The following is a 21,654-nucleotide window of genomic DNA, read 5'->3' as shown; positions in this document are numbered from 1 at the left end:
CCTACTCCAGGCAGGCATCTTCGCTGGGATCGCTACTGGGACCGCCGGTCTTGGATCTTCTCTCAGTTTCTATCACAGGCTCTCCCAGGAACTCAATGATGACATGGACCGAGTGGCCAATTCCCTCGCTACCCTCCAGTCCCAACTCAACAGCCTAGCAGCAGTCGCCCTACAGAACAGGCGGGCATTAGACCTACTCACTGCCGAGACAGGAGGCACCTGTCTGTTCCTAGGAGAAGAATGCTGTTACTTCGTCAACCAGTCGGGGATCGTCACTGGTAAAGTTCGTGAACTCCACGACCACATCCAGAAACACAGAGACGACCTCCACGGCTCTTGGGGATTCAATCCCAGCTCGTGGCCCTCTTGGCTCCTACCCCTGGCCGGCCCACTCCTCACGATCCTCCTCCTTGCTATCATCGGGCCATGCATAGTTAATGCTGTCATACGTTTCATAGAAACCTCCATCACCCATTGGGCTACCGCCCAGATCCTTGCCCTACGAGGTTATCGTCCTCTTAGCCAATATGATGATCTGTAAGTTGTTACCACTTACGATCATCAACGGGGGGACATGATGGGGAAACTGACCTTAAAATGATTCCCTGCCACGTGGAACTGAGCTAAAATGGTGGCCCGAGCTGACAGAGAAGTCCCCAGCCTAAGCCCTAGCCCACTTCCGCATAACCGCTTTCAAGCCACACCTTGAGCCAATCACCAGACAACACCTACCCCTTCCCTAACTCAAGGAAGTCCCCAACCCTTAAAAACCTGCTCAAAACCTTGCTAGGGGCTCAGTCTTTTGGGAAGGATCCTGCTGAGCCCACTGGTGTAATAAAGCTGACTCTCCTAACTCTCTAAGTGCCGCTTGGGTTCTTTCCGGTCTTAGATTCTGCGACACCTGGAGAGTAAAGTTTACCTGGACAACTTCAATTCAACATCAAGCATTTAGATAATATGCATTTGAAATCCTAAAAGTCTATTTCTGACATACTTTTCAGACCTCTTTCAGAACATATCACAGTTACAATATGGTCTCACCTATAATCAAGTTTCAAAATATAACTTATTTGAAGTGCATTATAATGAGTTTGTAGAAAATGGCAAGTGTAAGAACTCAACAGATACTACATCTCCAGTGAGATGTGAGGAAAAGTAAGTAGTGAGTTAACCTCCTAGAAAGATGCAAGTTCCAAAGAACAATTTCCAGCCAGTAAAGTTGAATTACCAGTGGAGGTGTTAACAGCCCATCCCTCACCTAGAAAACCTCTTAAAATCAGCTCTATTTCCTCACATCTGGTGCCTGGGCTTGCACCCGCTGAGAAGTGGCTCCAGGCTCTCTCAAGATCCCCCTTAGCCCCAGGCTGTCCTTATCAGTCTCACAACACCCAAGCAGTTTCACTTCCTCCTCTCATTTGCTGTCCCACCTAGCCCTGAGGGCATTTAGAGTGCCTCTCGGTTTCAAATTCTTTCCTAAGCCTTTCTTTTATATTTCCTTTCACAAGGCTCTCATACCATCTCAAAAATCTCAGGAAAACCTGAATTTACCATTTATTCCGCAAGAGACCAGAGCATCAAGGAATGTAGTGTTATAGAAGCGAGCCCTTCTCTTTCCTCTCAACCAGGCACAGTCTAAGATCACATTCATATGTTTGCTAAGGAGAGCTGAGGTTTAAGTTTTTTAAAGAAGCAAATCCATTTCTCAAATTACTGCTTAAGACTTTGGTACAGTAGATTTTCCTGAATTTTGCCTTTGTTTGTGGATGCATTTGGATAACAGTTTGGTAAAATCAAGAAAGTAAAGGAAAGTAAGAGGGAGTTTGGGGGGTAGTTCGTAGGTAACTAAGCCTCCTAGTTCTCCGCCCTTACCATAAGTAAAATCAACACAGTTCTCCTTTGAGACTTGGGGAGAATTTAACAAAATAGTATCTATGGATTGGGAAAAACAGATTCAAGTCCAAAAGGATTATGTGTAAAGTAAATAGACTGAGTCTGAAGTTACCAAATAGATGTAGAGGATAAAGGTAATGGCACTATTTTCCCTACAAAGGGCCTTCTAAGTTTACTTTCAAGTTTTTAATTTATTTTATTAAATTTATTGGGGTGATACTGGTTAATGAAATTACATAGGTTTCAAAATACAATTGCATTTTCTCTCCTTGGATTTGTCTGGTAATTATTAACAAAAATATTTTTGGCCAAAAAAAAAAATAATAATAGTATCTGTGGAAGGTTCTGAGTGCTTTGGGAGGTAAAACTTCACTAAGCAGTATTTACTAAACACCTAAGGCACAGAGTAGAGCTAAACTTGGGTCGTCTGAAAAGCATGCCCTGGGGGCAGATTTCCACCACAGGTTACATCAGAACACTGGATATACATCTAAGTGGTGTTAGCCAGTTCCAACCTCCACTCCCCATCCCATGTCCAGTATTCTTAAATGATTAAAAAAAGAAAGAAAGAAAGAAAGAAAAACTCCAAGAAGAAAAACAAAACAGTAAAATAAACTAGGAACAATTCTTCATTGAAATGACTCCTATGTAATTCAGAGCTACAGAAACAAAACTGGATACTTAAGCAATAGGTTCAAAAGTAAGGCTCTAGTTTACAAAAAAATGCAACACTACCATCCCCTCAACGGTAAAAGTTGTGTTTTCTTTAGGTTTATAGAAACAGCATACTGAAACCTCACAGTTTAAATGCCCATGGACTGTTAAGGATTATAAAGCTCTTGAATCCAGGCAGAGAAAACAAAAACCCCAAATGAGAAAATATTTACTGGCTCATAAAGTTCATACATAACATAAATTTTTAAGTTGTACATTATTATGATAGTAATTAACTACTTTGTCACCAGAATAAACTATGTCTACGAAATGCCTGTTTCTTTTCGTGTTTTGGAGAAGGGAGGAGCAGTTAATAAGAATAAAAACTAGAGAAGCTAGGAACTGAGTAAGTGGTAGTTCTCTTCTCCTTCCCATTCCTGCCCCTTTGGGGCCTGAGATGGAACTATTTAAAGGGCCAACAAGTATCTGTCCAGTACACACAAGCATCAGACTAGGCTGGGCTCCAAAAATCTGTTAATCGCTGAGCCCTAAGTTAACCAGCGCAGAAACTGAGAGCAGAATGATCAAAATGCCATCCTAATAAGCGGGGGTCAGCAAAGGACATGGCTGCCTTCAGCACTCTGAGGATAGAACGTTACGGATACCAGGACCAGAAAGAACCAAAGCAGCACTCAGAGAGTTAGGAGAGTCAGCTTTATTACGCCGGCGGGCTCAGCGGGATCTTTCCCAAAGACTGAGCCCCTGGCAAGGTTTTGAGCAGGTTTTCATGGGTTGGGGACTTCCTGAGTCTCGGAAGGGGTAGGTGTTGTCTGGTGATTGGCTCGGGGTGTGGCTTGGAGCGGAAGTGGGCTGGGGCTTAGGCTGGGGACTTCTCTCTCCACTCGGGCCACCATTTTAGGTCAGTTCCACGTGGCAGGGAACCATTGTAGGTCACTTGCTCCATCAAAACCATCACACTAAGGACCCCACTGCTTCTGTTCTCTGCTCTTACCTGTTCCATGGCTTGGTAGAACCTTCAGATTTAGGGTGGGCAGAGAGAAATGAGGGATGAATCATAAAACAGTCAATTTTCCAATTGATTGGTTACAGCATGGGTGGAGAAAACAGCCTCTTGCAGGGAAGGCTGCTTGGGTTTCTGCTTGAATTGCTTGGCAGTTCATTCTACATGGCCACACTACTCCCCACCTCCTCCCACTACCTCCATGAAATTTCTGTGGGCAATTAGGAATTAACTGACTTAATTTATTAAGTGAGGCATACTCCAAACAAACAAAATTTCTATCTTTTTCTACTTTTTAATCAATTTGGCAAAGATTCCTGACTCACAGAAACTGTGTGAAAAATGTTTATTGTTATGTTGAGCCACTAAGTTTGGGGGTAATTTGCGACACAACACTAGATAACTAACAAGATAATATGACAAAGTACAACCCATGTGACCCACACAGAATTCACCGCAGGAGCTGGGGAAGGGTCTTCACCAGCATGGGTACAGGCGGAGGCCAGGATGTCTCTGCACAGTCACACACGCTGCTCTGCCCAGGTTCCACTGGGAGAAGAGTCAGGGACATTTCTGTCATCAAGGTCTAGGTCTCCTCCAGTGACCCCTGGGAGGCCAACTTCCAGTACTGCTTGGTGAACACTCTCACTGGGGCAGCTGAGGAGGAGCCCCAACTCCCTCAGAGTAGACAGCACCTGACCTTGTCAACAGAGCGCAACATGAATCAATGGGGGGGTAGGGGGGAGGCGGGGCACAGGATCACACATGTGGCCCCAAAGTATAGGCAAACCCACAGAACAAACAATTTCCTACAAAGTAACACTTGAAATTGTACATGCTGCCCAACAATTCCACTGATATACTTTTATATTAATTTGCACTTTTTTGTTATTTGCTCCTGAGGTCCTCTCCAAGTAAATTTATTTTTAACTCTCAATATTATGACCATATTTTAAGTAACTTGGGTTAACTGCCCTCCCTTTGTAACTGCTACAAGCAGTTTATAATTCAAATAGCATTTTTCCATTCTCTATCCTACCCCTTCCTTTTTTTTCTTAATCATAAACTTTTTGGTAATGATCTCAGGGTTGTCAGTTATTTTAAACACTACAAAAGACTACAGGATATCAAGACAACTCTGGCTTCCAAGTCAATAAAATTACTATTACTGAGACTATTTCAATTGCAACAGTTTCCATGTATGTTCATATCATCAAATCAAGGTAGTAAACTGGGGGGAGAAATCATCAAAGTCAGAGAGAGGTACCTCTGATGTAAATCTATATGGGAGAAAAAAAGAAATTCAGCAATGCAACTATAGGAAAAACTGTAAACCTGAGAAATTTAATTTAGTAATTTAACAAGAGAAATTAGACATCTCCTCCCCTTTATTACCAATACTTTTGAAAAAGTGATTCCGAAATGGTATCAGAATAAATATTTTTAAATATAATAAATATTTTTAATTGTGAAATCTAAACAGAAAAATATCTCAATGTAGGATACATTTTTTATGGAGAAAAAATAATTAGATAAACGTTGCCAGAATGGGTTAGCAGGACACTTTGCTGAAAAATACTCCAGTCCCACTCAACTAAGAAGCCAGTTCTATAATCACTGCTAAAAAGGCTTCTTTTCCCCAGGAACAAACTAGAAATACCATTTCTCCTATCCTGTAAAAGTGAGGCTTTTAGTGTCTAGTTAGATGTGACATAGGCTTCAGAGAGTTAAATCTCTTTTGAAGATGATGAGTGACTATATTTCAAAGGCACTCTACTTTTGTTTTTCTAATGAACTGGGATAGAAATTATTCTATATCAAGAATAATAAATTTAGGGGTGATAGATGAGGGTAAAGGGGATTAAATATATGGTGATGGAAGGAGAACTGACTCTGGGTGGTGAACACAAAATGTGATTTATAGATGATGTAATACAGAATTGTACACCTGAAATCTATGTAACTTTACTAACAATTGTCACCCCAATAAACTTTAATTTAAAAAAAAATAATAAATTTGACAAGAATAATTTTTATCATTCTATGCCTTTCCTTTTATATTATACATAAGAGTAAGAACCTGCTAAGAATTGAATCCCTCCTACCCCCACTCCCAATAACATGTAAAAATGAATAATCACAAAAGAAAATCTGATTCATAGATATGTTCTACCATGTGCTTTGATCTGTAGCATTTTTCACACTAGAAAAGGTTTAATATTTTATTAATCGTAGGGTGCTTAGGTAGGTAAAAAAAATACCCAAAAAAAAATTGATCAATTGATCTCAAATGGTTTAAGACATAAAAACAAAAAGTCACCACGATCCAAGAAAAGCTCAGAATTTCAATGTAGGGCTTGAATGTACTGGACAGATTAAACAGCTTGGCTATCAATTAACACTCACAGAGAATAATAACACTGTGGAAACCAGATGGCTCTCCACCAATAAGCTACTCCTTATGTACAAATGACATCTGGTCACCTGGAAACTCTTTTAGTAATTCATTAGACAAACAGTTACTGAGTGCTCGTTATGCACCAAACAAGCATCATGCTTAGTGCTTGCAATGGCGAGAACATTAAAGCAGAACCCAACTGGATGACAAAATATGTTCACGTTTTGGCTTGGAAGTAAGAAACTTCTACATCTAGGAAGTCTGATTATGAGTTAAGCAGCATCTGTCTGGCTTACCATATCACAAACATTTTCTGTACAATCATAATGGTACAACCCCAAACCAGTTAATGTATCAAGTAACCAGAAGGAAATTTGCTAGACTAAAGGATTCGTCATGACTAATTCTACTGACGATGTTATACTGACTCAATTATATGTCTGCTTTAGGTTGAACCAATGGAGTTCTCCCATCTATCAAAAGTTTTTAAAAGACAGAAAAGACGATTTAAACAATATAAAATAATAAAGAACGCTTAAAATAATTTTTTCATCCTTAGAGAGTTTTTCTGAATATAAAGTTTTTCAAAATACTGTTATAATATTATTTTACAAACATTGTTAAGAAGTAGCAATTTAGAAAGTATATTTTGGCCCAAATATGGAAGCAAATTTTTTTTGAGAGTTAGTATTGATAAGCTTTTGTATGACTGCCCAAGTTCAAAGAACCAAACATAATCACTGATTATTAAGTTATGGCATATGAACCAAGCTCATGTGCTAGTATGAAGTCAGTTCCCTGATTGACAAATGTATCAAAGTTGCAAAAGTCTTAATTGGTTCACAATCTCTCTCTCTAAAGGTTGACAATTTTCTTTTCAATTTTGCTTACCTTAAAACAATGGCAACTTGGCTTTTACATTCCTAAACGCCATCTTTTAAGGTGGTTTGACAGTTGGATTGCTATTGAATGTCCTACTGACTGTAAATGGGGAGCTTTCTGCATGCTGCCCTAGCTTTTCAAGTTGATGCTTCCTTCCCTCAGACCTCTTCCCCCACCCAGTCCAGCTCCCCACAACCACTTCATTATCCCTCCCCAGGACTGGGTTTGGAAAGGGCTCATGGGTTGCTCTGCTCCCATGGCCCACAGCTTTTTAAAAAAAATAATGTAAATATAAATGTTCTGTAAGTCATCAGAAATTAAATAAATACAGTCATGCCAAAATACTCCTTTTAAAACATCTGTTCTAACAACAACCAATTAAAGTGATGACAGAGCCTATAAAAAGTAAAACAGATGACTGTGTTGGTGCTGTTTTTAATGCCTTATGCAATAAATAGCACAGGAATAAGTTACCCGGCTTATTCTGGCTTCAGCCTCTCGGTTATGAAGTCAAAGCTTTAAAAGCAGCATAACTCAGAGTGCAATCAGCCGAAAACATTAAACTGTTCTGTGCTGATCGAAATGGGATAGAGGCCTTCAGAGATAATGAAAAAGAGGCCCTTCATGGGGGAGTTATATTCATTCATTCGTCACAGGGCTCAATTAAAACCTCTGCATGACCCCATATTCTTTACAACTGCGGTGTTTTAAACCTTTTTTCTTTCTTTCGTTTAAGTGTTTTCAATTAAATAAGCCGCTAAAGTGAGAGAAGAGGTCTCCGAATAAAATAAATACTAGAATAAAATAAATACTAGAGAATGAGGAAGCAGCCCCTCAGCCTAAGAATGTTATGTGAAAGGGCGGCCTCTTTCTTCCCACCTCCCTTCATTCCAGCAAGCAACTGAGGCCCAGGTACTCTGCAGATTCTAGTTTTTTTACACAGATGAGACTGTTTTGAAGAATGCTGACTACGGAGTGATAAAGCCACTCTCAGTTCCCATTTCTGTGAGGCTGTCAACCACAGCTAACCGGGAATCTGCGGAGTAGGTCCACATCATAAACATTAGAAGAAATAATGCAAAAATAGTTCATTATGAATGCCACTAGAACTCGAGACCTACATTTTTCTATTAAAATACTGATGATGATGCCAGTTTTCACTATCCCAGTATATACAGAGGGTGTCAAGAAAATGAATACACATTTTAAGAAAGGAAAACTATTAAACTTGTAATACTCAATGTATAAAATAACAAAAGATGAATACAAGTCACGTTTGACTTCTGCAGTTACAAGAGGTGTCCAGACATTTCTGATTATGGCGAAATACTGATTGAGCAACGTTGACCAAAGTGTCCACTTGTAAACATTTTTTTGGCACCCCCGTAGAAACCTTAGGAAGTTTCACTCTATTGGCTTTTTGTTCTTCTGCTTGGTTGGTTGAGTGAACCACTTGGGAAATGATGCAGTACAAGATCGCAGGATGAAGAACAAGAAGGTTAGCGAAACAGGAATACCGTGTCCTCATGCAGAGACACAAAGCTTCTTTATCTTGAGTAATGACTTTCTTTAGAACTCTAATCAAAAGCAAATATTTGTCAACTGCCTACTCTGTGTACTGTGACGGGTGTTGTGGAAGGATTTTTAAGTTCTGGTTCTCCCTAAAAGTTTGTAATTTAATTGTAGAACAAGGATGAACTCTAGAGAAGTCAAATGTAAATGAGTTAATTACATTTCAAGACAATGAGTGTGTTAACAAACGGCTGTACACATCAGCAGTATACAGACAAGCCAGGCCTGCCTTTCAAACGCAAAAGTAGGGACACAACGCTGCTGGAAAGCAAAGAACAGAAGGAATGTATTGATTTGCAGCCATGTAGGTGAAAAGAGTTTGAGCAGTCTTGGGACAAGAAAGTAAGTGTGTGCTTCCTGTGATTCCTGCAGGGAAGCAGGGAGGACAAGCCTGAGACATGGACTGTAGGGCTGAAGGTTGATTTTCACCCTAAGAGAAGCAGAGCCAGCAAAGACTTTGGGAGTGAGAGGATCGCTGTGATCAAAGTGTTTGAGAAATATTAAGCAAATCCCGGTATGCAGGACACAGTACAGAAACCCTTGGCATGCAGACCCGTGAGGGGCGATTAGATAATTCCAGTTGAGGTAAGAAGGTCTTGAGTTCAGCTATGATACAAGAAATGGAAAAGTTGGGTCATCTGCTACTAACATGAAAAGGCTGGGGTGAAGGGTGAGTACATTAAGACAGTAAAGCACTGAGAGCAGGCCCAGCATAGCGAGCGTTCCATCAATGTTGGCCACTAATGTTGTTTTAATTATTAGCAAGACATTGACAAACAGGCCCTGGCTACAGAGGAGAAACAGCAGGCCAAGGAAAAGGGGCAGGTCCCCAGAACCCAAGCCAATGACATATCCTGAATATGACAGGGAAAAGAGGAAGGCGACAGAGGAAATGTTAAAACTGGCTTACTTTCAGGCAGAAATATCTGCCCTGAGGAAGGTGGGCAGCACCAAGAGAGACGGACCCTCGACCAGTATAAGATGACCCTGCCCACAAATGCCCAACTACAGAGCGATGGCTTCCATGCTGTGTGACCAAGGGCTCATCAGAAGTGGCCCCAGAGACATCCCTTAACTCCACCTCCTGCAGACACAGCTCTAAGCCCTTTATCACCTTACCCACACCCAGTCCCCATGTCACACAGCTGCTCATTTTGGTGTTATTAATATATTGTGTTCGGGGTATAATTTTATGTCTACAAAGGGGTCTCTGCTAATAAAGTCTGAAAACAAATGCTGTTTGGAATATCTTTTCCTAACTGCTAGAGGATGAAGCTTAGCCTCTCCAGGTGAGCTGCTCCTTTCAGACACTCCTGTTCTACAGGGAGACTCTCCGTGCCTCCAAGATGCTCGTTAGCCAAAACTAAGGGAAACACAGGAAACAAGGAGCCACAGCTGCAAAATTTTCAAATCGACAGCATTAAAGCTGAAAAGGAAATCTTCCTGTGATCTCATATTCAGCTATAAAAAAGCTGAAAATATCTGGAAAAGGGCAAGTAAAGCTATTTAGGTATCCTCATAAAAGAACAGTGAGCAGTTCAGAAGAAATTGTGGTCTGAGTAAAAATGAGAACTCTATAGTTCATTTCACTCAGCAATTCCATCGTGGCTCCAGACACAGAAGGGCACCATCCCAGAGAGTCACGCCTCACAGTAATTACTGGAGGGCTCAATTTCTATGCCACTGACCACTGACAATCAGAACCATGGCTGCTGTGAGCTCTCTGGTGGGCCACACTCAGGACAGGGATTTGCCAACAGGTGTGGGTCAATCTGACTTTACCTGACAGTGGAGCACTATAAATGGTGCCACTGTCCCAGTGCCCAGCTCTTGGCTTTCTCACCTGTAAACAATGCAGAATTCAGTGTCATTCTTCGGGGCTTATGCTTTCACTCCAAAATCCTCACCAAAAATATAACTGCCTGCTCTTTTTTTAGAGCTGTTAAGAACTGACCCCACTGTTTACTATCTGTGTATTTAACACACTGGCATCCCGTAAATAGAAATTCAAGAAAATTCAAATCTCAAAACAGCATGGCAAGCATATACTATAATCAGGTAGCACTCAGCACTCATTTCTATAGCAACATCCCAAAGTGTGTTTTTAAGTCCAAAAATAGATAATAAAAATTTAAAACATAACATAAATTCAAAAATAAGTAATAAAAATGTATACATCTGGTATCTTAAAAAATATAAATGCATGGACAAACACATGTTGTTCTGTTCAACAGGATATAAGAACCAAACAGACATTTGTAATACCTTCAGGAAGCTATATTAAAAGTGATGCTTTTTGTTTTCTTATGAAAAAAGAACTGGCATCTTCAGACTAAATTTATTAACTGTACACATGTACAGATATTTTAATGAGTTGCCCTGCACATCTTTCTACCTATAAGCATTTCTTATTTGGGATATTAAAAAAAACTCCAGCCTGAGGTAGGTATTTATTCACTCCCCACACATCCAGCCAGGGAGTTCTGCAGATCCCGGACTGTGCCAGGTGCCAGAGACCAGGCAGCAAAGAAAGACCTTTCCAGAAGCAGAGGCATGGCAGCCCCATCCTCAAGGGGAAAAACGATAGGGCACTCAGATCAAAAGGGCACCAGAGTGCTGAAGGCTTTCTGTGGAAACCTGGCAGGAGTCAGAACCCATAGTTCAAGAAAACTGATTTAGGTAAGCAATGACAAGTGACTGGCATTGTTAACAGGAAAGACAGGGTTCAGTTTAGGTAAGATAGATGGAGGCATGTCACAATTGCTAAGAATTACCTGAACACATGGCAGGACAAAGAATGAATGCCCTCATTCAATGGACACCTACTATGTACTAGGCAGGATCTCACCTTCAAGGGACACCTACCCTCTCAAGTGCGGTCCTTTCAGATGAGCTGATAAAAAGGCAGCTGTCAGCAGGGGAGAGCCACCTTCAGTTCACCAAGCTCTGACACCTCTTCTCTGCCTGGTCTATCGCTGAGCTTTCACCTCTAGGCAGGCTGTCAGGGCCCCTGGGACAGTGGAGGTCTCTTGTCCAGGAGGAGCTGAGCCCTCTTTGAACTCTGCAGTCCCTTGCCACTTCCTGGAGTACTTGCTGCTGACGAGAAGCAGGCTCTGATTTGATGGGTACCAGCTGCTAAGAACAAGACACCCAAAGTAATTGTGCAGCAGAATTGCTGCTTTAATGAAACGCAGCACCATCTGATACGCTAGGTGCACTTCAAGGAAACAAGAGGTCTGGTTTTCTTTCAAAAGGAAAATTATACGGCCTCTTTGGCATCCCCAGCATCCCAGCCCTCCTTCATTTCCACATCCACTTAGTTAGCATTCTCTCACACCTGCTAGAAGTCAGGGAGCTTTAGCAATCACAAGTCCTCACACTGCCAAGTTCAGGTGGAATCCATGAGCTGCTTGCTGCTTTAGCTGCCTGGGGACGCTTAAAGGAACAGCGTCCTTCTTCCCTGCCCCTCCCACAACCCACACTTGAAAATTCAGCAAAAATCTCTTGTTGCTTTCAACTCTGGGTTTCATTTATAGGGGTTAGAAACTAATGTGCTTTTTGGCTCGTGTAATGAGAAAAAATCCTTTGACTAAACACACACACACACACACACACACACACGTTCACTTTTTTAAGGCAAACAAAACTTTTTTCCATGTTGTTTTAAAAGAAAATTAAGTAGATAAAGTGCAAGCACTAAAATATATCAAACTCTGCTAAAGGATGCCAGAAAGGGAGAAGAAAACTATATCGAGAAAATGGTGGATTAAACTAAAAATCAAATGTAGGGGGGAAGAGACCAATTTTTCTTATTAGGATTGCCAGATGTCGTGCGGGAGACCCTGCTCGCTGCGCCATTTGTCGTGCTGGGAGGCCTGCGGGGTCTCTGGTCCCGCTCCCCATACAAGAACGCAGGATATGGTGAGGCCAAAAAGGAACACCCACGGAGCCATAGGTAGGGGAGTCATACCACTATATTCTCTCTGGCAGCACTATACTCTCACTGGAGGCTGGATCCACACTGTCCGCAAACCGCCATCCACACTTGCCAGCCCAGCCGCCATCTTCTTGCTAGCCCCATTCTTTCTCTCCTCTTCTTCTCTCTCTGCTAGCATAGCCACAGCAGTTATATTAGTGGCCAATGGCTCACTGGTTACAGCTGACGGCCAACTAGCCACAGCTGATGGCCATGCAATCACAGTTGATGGCCATTTACTACCTGAGCCAGCACCTGTTTATGTGAGGCCGAGAGCCTGGAAACTACTTTCTGGGGCTCTGCCCCCACACTCCACCCCTACAGGCTCTCGCCTCACAATCTACGCGACAAGCGTCTTCCTCGAGGGGACCTGTGCGAGGAGCCTGGGGGTGAATGCAATATTCTGGACATAGCCAGGCTCTCTGGGCACAGCCAGGGTTTCTCAGGGCACCACCAGTGCTTCTGGGCACGGCCAGACTTCCTGGACTTCTTAGGGTACCACCTGTCTTCTCGGACACAGCCAGGGTTTCTCAGGGCACCACCAGTGCTTCTGGGCACGGCCAGACTTCCTGGACTTCTTAGGGTACCACCTGTCTTCCCGGACACAGCCAGGGTTTCTCAGGGCACCACCAGTACTTCTGGGCACGGCCAGACTTCCTGGACTTCTTAGGGTACCACTAGTTTCCCCGGGCACAGCTAGGATTTCTCAGGGCACTGCCACTCTCTGTGGGCACAGCCACACTTCCTGGACACAGCCAGGGCTCTCAGGGCACTGCCACTCTCTGTGGGCACAGCCACACTTCCTGGACTCAGCCAGGGCTCTCAGGGCACTGCCACTCTCTCTGGGCCTCTCAGGGTACCCTGCTGGAACAACAGCGACTCACAATCAAGGTGCTTACATATTCTCAATGGCGGCCAGTCAAGACACAAAAGCAAATATCCCCCAGTTCCACTACAAGGTGGTAAGTTCCCAAACAAACAGTCAAGCTGTCCATTAAATTAGGGATGGAAGGCAATTCCCCATAGTCCATAGTCATTCACCAGGGCTGTCCTGGGGGTGAGGGACGACCTTGACCTCACCCTCATCTCCCACGGAGGACTCAGCAAGCGTTACCTCCTGGGACTACAAGTCCTGCATCCGGGCTGCCTGAGCAGGAACCTCCCGGCCCACAGGGCTGCAACGACCTTCGCTTTCTCCGGCCTGTGCTGGTTGGGGAACCGTCCACATCTTTCCACCTCTCCACGGGGCTCCATCTCTCTAGCAGCTGCGTGGCTTTTTCCTGTGCCGGTGGGAGAACCGTCCACGTCCTCCCACCCCTCCACGGGGGTACAGCTCTCCGGCAGCTGCTCCTCCTGATCTTCCTGAGACTGAGTGTTCATACACACAAACTGCTCCACCGTCCTTTGGAGAGCTTTGGCCAGCACCATACCCTGCTCGCTGCGCCATTTGTCATGCAGGGGACCCTGCTCGCTGCGCCATTTGTCGTGCAGGGGACCCTGCTCGCTGCGCCATTTGTCGTGCTGGGAGGCCTGCGGGGTCTCTGCTCCCGCTCCCCATACAAGAACGCAGGATATGGTGAGGCCAAAAAGGAACACCCACGGAGCCATAGGTAGGGGAGTCATACCACTATATTCTCTCTGGCAGCACTATACTCTCACTGGAGGCTGGATCCACACTGTCCGCAAACCGCCATCCACACTTGCCAGCCCAGCCGCCATCTTCTTGCTAGCCCCCATTCTTTCTCTCCTCTTCTTCTCTCTCTGCTAGCATAGCCACAGCAGTTATATTAGTGGCCAATGGCTCACTGGTTACAGCTGACGGCCAACTAGCCACAGCTGATGGCCATGCAATCACAGTTGATGGCCATTTACTACCTGAGCCAGGCACCTGTCTATGTGAGGCCGAGAGCCTGGAAACTACTTTCTGGGGCTCTGCCCCCACACCAGATTTAACGAACTACAGGATGCCCAGTCACATCTGAAGTTCCGCTATCACAAGGGACGTACTTATACTAATACAATTATTCATTGCTTATATGGAAATGAAAGTCATCTGACTGTCCTGCAACCCTACAAATAATACATATGGCTATTCCCACCTCGAGGAGGTGGAGCTTAATCTTCCCCGAACCCCTCCAAGGTGGACTGTGCTTAGGGATTCTCTTCCAAGAAGAGAGTAGGGAGAGGGTAAAACAGCAACTCTGCAGTGGAAAGACCTGGCCAACACAGCATCAACCAGGTGATCAGGGTTCACGTCACCAGAGAAGTCACAGAGATATCATGCGCCCTATCACGCGGGGCGGCCTGTGGGGTCTCTGGTCCCGCTCCCCACATAAGACTGCAGGACATGGTGAGGCCAAAAAGGAACACCCACGGAGCCATAGATAGGGGAGTCATACCACTATAGTCTCACTGGCGGCTGGGTTGGAGACACAGGAAGCAGGAGCCACACTGTTCGCAACCCTCACTGCACCGCTTGCCGGCTCAGCCACCATCTTCTTGCTAGTCCCCATTCTTTGTTAGTGTAGCCACAGCAATTACATTAGTGGCCAATGGCTCACTGGTTACAGCTGACGGCCAACTAGCCACAGCTGATGGCCATCCAATCACAGTTAATGGCCATTTACTACCTGAGCCAGCACCTGTCTATGTGAGGCTGAGAGCCTGGAAACTGCTCTCTGGGGCTCTGTCCCCACACGCCCCCTGATATGAAGAGATGAGAAGGACACTTCACCTCTGTGTACTCTTCCTAAAAAGCCATAACCCCAGTCTAAGTGTAAAACAGGTGAGACAAACCCACATTTGGGGGCATGCTACAGGGAACCTGGCCAGCACTCCTCAAGACTGTCAAGGTTGTGAAAAATAGTTCTTTTTCCTTCTGTTAACTGAGAAAGACTGAAGAAAGACTGAGAAACTATTGTCGACGATGAAATGCAATGTGGTGCCTTGGACTGGATCCTGGGACAGAAAGAGGACATAAATGGAAAAACTGGTGAAATCTAAATGAAGTCTGTGTTTAGTTAATACTAATATACTAATGTCAGTTTCTAATTTTGACAAATGTGCCATGGAAATGTTTAAGATGGTAACAATGGGATATGCTGGGTAGGGGGTATTCAGGAACTCTCTCCACTCTGGGTGACATTTCTGTAAATCTAAAAGTACTCCCAAATAAAAGCTTACTTAAAAAAAAATCAAATGTAAAGGAATGAGAGGATATCAGGGAAGTGCTTCATAATTCTCCAGCAAAATGTAGGGAGGGAGTTAGTTGATAAAGAATAACATGGTGTTGATAATCAAGATTTTAAAAAGCTTTTAAATAAGGATTTCTTTAAAAAGGGGACATGAGCAAATGGCAAAAGACGATGACTAGTGCTCGCTTCGGCAGCACATATACTAAAATTGGAACGATACAGAGAAGATTAGCATGGCCCCTGCGCAAGGATGACACGCAAATTCGTGAAGCGTTCCATATTTAAAAAAAAAAAAAGACGATGACTAGAAACTTCACACTGGAAATCTGTTAGGTCTCACCAACCCACATCACCTGTCCCATGTTTCCCCGAAAATAAGACCTAGCAGGACAACAAGCTCTAATGTGTCTTTTGGAGCAAAAATTAATATAAGACCCAGCATATTATATTATATCATATTAAATTATATTATATTAATTACACCCAGTCTTATATTATAGTAAAATAAGACCAGGTCTTATATTAATTTTTGCTCCAAAAGATGCATTAGAGCTGATTGTCTTATTTTTAGAGAAACATGGTATTAGGTAGGTACAAAAGTAAGTGTGGTTTTGGCAATTTTTTTTTTTTAAGATTTTATTGCGGAAGGGGAACAGGACTTTATTGGGGAACAGTGTGTACTTCCAGGCCTTTTTTCCAAGTCAAGTTGTTGTCCTTTCAGTCTTAGTTGTGGAGGGTGCTGTTCAGCTTCAAGTTGTTGTCCTTTTAGTCTTAGTTGTGGAGGGTGCAGCTCAGCTCCAGGTCCAGTTGCCGTTGCTAGTTGCAGGGGTCGCAGCCCACCATCCCTTGCGGGAGTCAAACCGGCAACCTTGTGGTTGAAAGGACACACTCCAACCAACTGAGCCATCCGGGAGCTCAGCAGCAGCTCAGCTCAAGGTGCCGTGTTCAATCTTAGTTGCAGGGGGCGGAGCCCACCATCTGTTGCAGGACTCGAGGAGTTGAACCAGCAACCTTGTGGTTGAGAGTCCACTGGCCCATGTGGGAATCAAACCGGCAGCCTTCGGAGTTAGGAGCATGAAGATCTAACTGCCTGAGCCACCGGGCCGGCCTGCAATTTTTTTTTTAACCTTTAAACCACAATTACTTTGCACCAACCCAATACTATTTATGCCCAATATCAAGTCCAAAAAGAAAGGAATTCTTTGCCACAATCTGTAAACACAGAGTGCCATCTTTGCACATATCCTTCCATAGCCTCGGATATGTTTCAAGAGCACCCCAAGGGTTTTGGGAAAGGCTATAAGTAGTCTGACTACCCGGAGAAATGTGGTTTATTGTACACAACGCTGAACAGTGATATCTGGGCTTTTTTAGGCTTGGAGCCATATGAGCATGAAGCATCTGTAATGGAGAATACCAAGCCAGCCCCTGCTACTGCACCAGACCTCCTGAGACTGAAAATAATGCTCCTGGTACTTTCCTATCTCACTCCTGCATTTGGAAACCTGAATTTGAGCGAACTGAAATCATTTGCCCACAGATGTCATGTAAGGAGTCCAATGATGAGCTCTTCCGTAAGTAAGTAGAGGATACTGGTGGTATACCCATGACCATGCCTCATTTATAATCAAAACAACAGCAGCTACCATTTACTGAGCAACTATTATGTGCCAGGCTGGGACCTAATAGAAGAAGCCAGGTCATAGCTAGGGTAATGGCAACTCTGAGAAGAAAACAAAATTATGTTCAAAGGATTTCTACAAACTCAAATTTATACACTTTCAAATATATAACATGGAGACCAAAGCACTGTCCCAGATTGGAGGAAACCAAAGAGACATGAGCAGTGCAATGTGTAATCCTGAATTGGAGCCTGAACAGAAAAGGAACATTAATGGAAAATGTGGGGAAATTTAAATAAGGATTGAAGATTAGATACTGGTACTGTACCCATGTTAATTTCTTATTTTTGATAACCGGGCTATGTTCATGGAAGATGTTAACATCAGGGGAAGCCAGATGAGGAGTATACAGATACTTTTTAGCACTATTTTTGCAACTTTTCTCTACGTCTAATATTATTTCAAAATAAAAAGTTAAAAAACATACCTTTTTAAGTAAACATGTAACATATTATAAAAATAAAACCTGTAGACCAGATGTGTTCTTTTGTACAGATATTTTAAAGTTATTGAAAAGATTATGAAAATTGACTTTTCTAAAAAAATTTTCAGACTACAAAGTAACCCTTGCAAACAAAGGCTACAAAGGATGGGTACTTCATCAAACTCAAAAGACTACTGCCCTTCAGGAACAGGGGTTCCAAATACTAAGGACATTTCACATTGTGATCAAAGATTCTTGTCATATTTTTAACTCAGGGGCACCATTCAAACAGAATGTGTGTAACAAGTTCGGTAAGCCAGGATCTTCCTGGAACTCAGTTTGTTATTGGGACCCCAGGGCCTAAATGAGGGGACAATGGTAGCCCCCGGAGTCCTGACTTTGGACACTGTCAGGAAGGAGCCTTCCGTCTGTACTGACCCACTGTATGGAACGTGGGGTGCTTGGGAAGGCAGAATACTCTGTGCCAGGCACTGCGTGAGGCTCTTCCACTAAAGCTCCCTGCACAGGAGGACCACCCTTGTTTTCTAAACCAAGAGGGGCCCTCAGGGAAACTGAATGGCCTACCCTGGGCAGAACCACCAGCTCTTCATGAGCCTGATGTCAATGCAGTGCTGTTCATAGCAGGGATGCCTGGGATGGGTTCCTGAAAGTGACCCCGGTCAAGAGGAGCAGTCACTGAGGGCTTGCCAGGCACACCAGCAACCACCATAGGACTAAGCAGGCACCCTGCCAACACAGTCTTCTGAGGATGTTGCTGCAGGCAATGCCAGGACCTCTACTAAAGCAGCCAGTCATGGACGGAGACACTGGCCATGACTGCCAATGCCCCGCATAGGACCAGCCTCCCTCTTAGCAGTGGTCTCCAAGTTCTGTAGTCACGCACCCCATTGGTAAAGACATGGGACATGTACCTTCAGTAATGAACATGTCACTTATAAATTATGTACATCCGGGGTACTGTACATACACTAATAACATTATCACAGCCCTAAGAATAGAAAAATTTTTAAATGAGTGGTAACGTTTTTTAAAAGAGTGGTAATATTTACTTCCCATATACCAAATGGCTTATTTTTTCTTTTTTTCCCCCCACTGCCTACTCTGGATGCCCCTGGTTTATTAAGTCTCTAGCGCCTCCTGCCTGTGTACTCGAGGGCTCCTTTATGAAAGAAGAGGTAGGGGGCGGTGGAATTTGAGGCAACTGGGGACTCAAACCCAGCTCCAGGTGCCCCGGAGAGGGTGAGGTGTAGGGCTTCTAAACAGACCACCATTAGCAGTCCTTGGATCACGCACCTGCCTCCCACCCCAGTGCACTCCACACCTCTACCAAAGACATAGATTGAAAAGGCAAAACGAGCATGTCATTTCCCTCCTTAATATCCTCGCAGGGAAGACTTTGAAGAGAAAATACTAAGTGCTTAGAACAGTGTCCAATGCCTATACCAAGCTCCTCAGTCAAATCAACTCCTCCAGCCACCGCTGGACCTCGCCGTACAGACCAGCATGCTGATCCTGGACCATGCTGTGGTAACAGCCTCCAAAAGGGCCCCAATAATCCTCGCCTCATGGTATCCATGCCTTTATGTAGTCCCCACCCCTGCACAGTGGGTAAGACTGGCGTGTGTGGCCAATAGGACAATGGAAAATGACAGGATGGTGCTTCCAAAGCGAGGTCACAGAAGACATCGCAGCTTCCACCCTGCTATCTCCTGGATCACTTGCTCTGAGGAAGCTGGCAGCTTGTTGTGAGGATATTCGTGCAGCCTTAGGGAGAGCATCAGGAAAGGAACTGAGACCTGACAACAACTGGTATCAATTTGCTGGCCATGTGAGTGAGATTCTTGGGAACAGATCCTCTAGAACCAGTCAAGCCTTCAGATGATGATGGTGGTCCTGGGCTGACATCTTACCGCAGCCCCATGAGACCCTGTGCCAGAACCACTCGCCTAAACTGCTCCTCAATTTCTGATGCTCAGAAACAATGTGAGAGAAAATATTGCTATTTTAAGCCAAGTTTTGAGGTATTCTGTCACCCAACAATAAATAATTAATAGGCTATGCTCTCTCCATCCATGTCTTTGCAAAAGCTTGTCCCTCATTTTAGAAAAGCTTGTCCCTCATCTTAGAATGCCCTATATACTTCTATACTTCTCACTTACCTGTACATATATTCTCTCTCTCTCTGTCTCTGTCTCTGTCTCTGTCTCTGTCTCTCTCTCTCTCTCTCTCATATATATATATATAATCATACATACACTATATACATATATGTGTGCATACTGCCATAGCACCCTCAACATTCCTCTCTTAAGTAAATTCTTAAGATGGACTGGAATTACCTATTTCTCTCTCCTGGGACACTGGGGACAACTTGTGGGTGGAGGTGGTTTACAAGGACATCTTCAGCCAGACCAAGCTACTGGAGAAGCATGTGCTCACCTGCCACCCCTAGCTCTCTGAGAAGGCTGACCTGAAGTGCAGACACTGCCCTGAGTCCTTCGCCGACAAGAACATACTTCTTGCCCACATCCACCAAGACCACACCAACCAGAAACAGATGTGGCCCATGTGCCCTGAGCAGTTCTCCTTGGTGGAGGGCATCTACTGCCACCTGGGCAATCACCAACAGCCCAACTCCAACAACCACAGCATCAGTCCCAACCCTGTATTGGGCAACATGACTTTCAGCACCATGCCAGACTCCATCACCTCTGTGGAACATGGCTCCACCCCCGGACTCTACCTTGAAGCCAGTGCAGGGTCAGAAGATTTGGGTTGAAGGGCAGGACTGGTCCAAGGTGGTCTACAACTACCCTTATTGCTCTAAGTGGGACCTCAACAGCCTGGCCATGCCAGGCACAGAGCCTTAACATAGTAGATGCTCAAAAACTATTGAATCACTAAAGGGCTGCCAAGATGGATATATGGATTGGGTGGATGGGTGGGTGGGTAGATGGATGGATGGATAAGTGGATGGGTGGATGGATGGATAGGTGGATGGGTGGATGGATGGATGGATGGATGGATGGATGGATGGACAGATGGATGGATAGGTGCATGGGTGGATGGATGGATGGACAGATGGATTGGAGGAAGGGAAGCAGGTTGGGGAAAGGGAACAGCTCTGGACTCCTGTAATACAAATGAGTAAGAACCTCACCAGCTCATCTAAGGGTGCCAATATTGCAATAGCATTGGCAAGAGCAGGGGACAGCTTCCTATAAATCTTGTATTAAATACTAAATTTCATCTATAAATAAATCATAAGAAACTATTTTCTGAGTCTGACTCCTTCCCACCCCACCCCACCCCCCAAGCATGGTCTCTTTTCCAGCACTGCATCACTACAGAATCTGAGCCCTGATATAGAATTTCCCATTACAGAGTACATTAAAAGAAACAGCAAACAGCTGAGTCCCAGATACCAATATTTAATCAGAAAGCACAAGCATAAGGGGCATTAAAATGACCAGTCCCCCTTTACTGGAACATCTTCATGAATCTACAAATGAAAGAGCATTTTCTTATGCAGGGAGGTGAATACACTGGTGTTCACTGTCTTATTCTTTCTTATTTATCTGTCTTCAGTAAGTCACAGTAAAATGTTTTTTTTTATTTATTTTTTAAAAAATTTTGTTATTGGACAAGAATATACAGAAAATGAGCTCCTCTCACAAAAGCACTTCTGAATTTTTTTTTGAAAAAATAAATACTTCAATTTATTAAATTAATGAATAATTCATTTTGACAGTATGGATCAAGGGACTTAATCAATTGTTGTATGGGTACTTTTTATGAAACTACTCGCCCAAACTGGATCATAAAAACAAGACTTCTTCAGGATGCCAGCCCTATTAAAATCTTGTCAAAGGAAAGCCATTCCTCAGAGAGGTTAGCAATGCCCTTCTGACCTAAGTAGGATAACAAAGGGCCAGGGAAC

The 21,654-nt window shown here is 43.8% G+C and overlaps 1 protein-coding gene and 1 non-coding gene across 4 annotated transcripts in view; one reads left to right on the top strand and one right to left on the bottom strand.

Annotated features, from left to right (window-relative positions):
- The window catches only part of DTD1 (D-aminoacyl-tRNA deacylase 1), a 218,485-nt gene that overhangs the window by 104,223 nt on the left and 92,608 nt on the right, over nt 1-21,654 (bottom strand). The gene's annotated exons all lie outside the window — the stretch shown is intronic.
- LOC141568425 (U6 spliceosomal RNA) lies at nt 15,766-15,872 on the top strand. Its single transcript, XR_012491542.1, has one exon. It is a non-coding gene; the product is annotated as a U6 spliceosomal RNA (small nuclear RNA).

Source organism: Rhinolophus sinicus, linkage group LG13 (assembly GCF_036562045.2).
Source record: "Rhinolophus sinicus isolate RSC01 linkage group LG13, ASM3656204v1, whole genome shotgun sequence".
Taxonomy (NCBI): Eukaryota; Metazoa; Chordata; class Mammalia; order Chiroptera; family Rhinolophidae; genus Rhinolophus; species Rhinolophus sinicus.
Note: the sequence above shows the minus strand (reverse complement) of the source record. Positions and strands in the feature narration are given on the sequence as shown.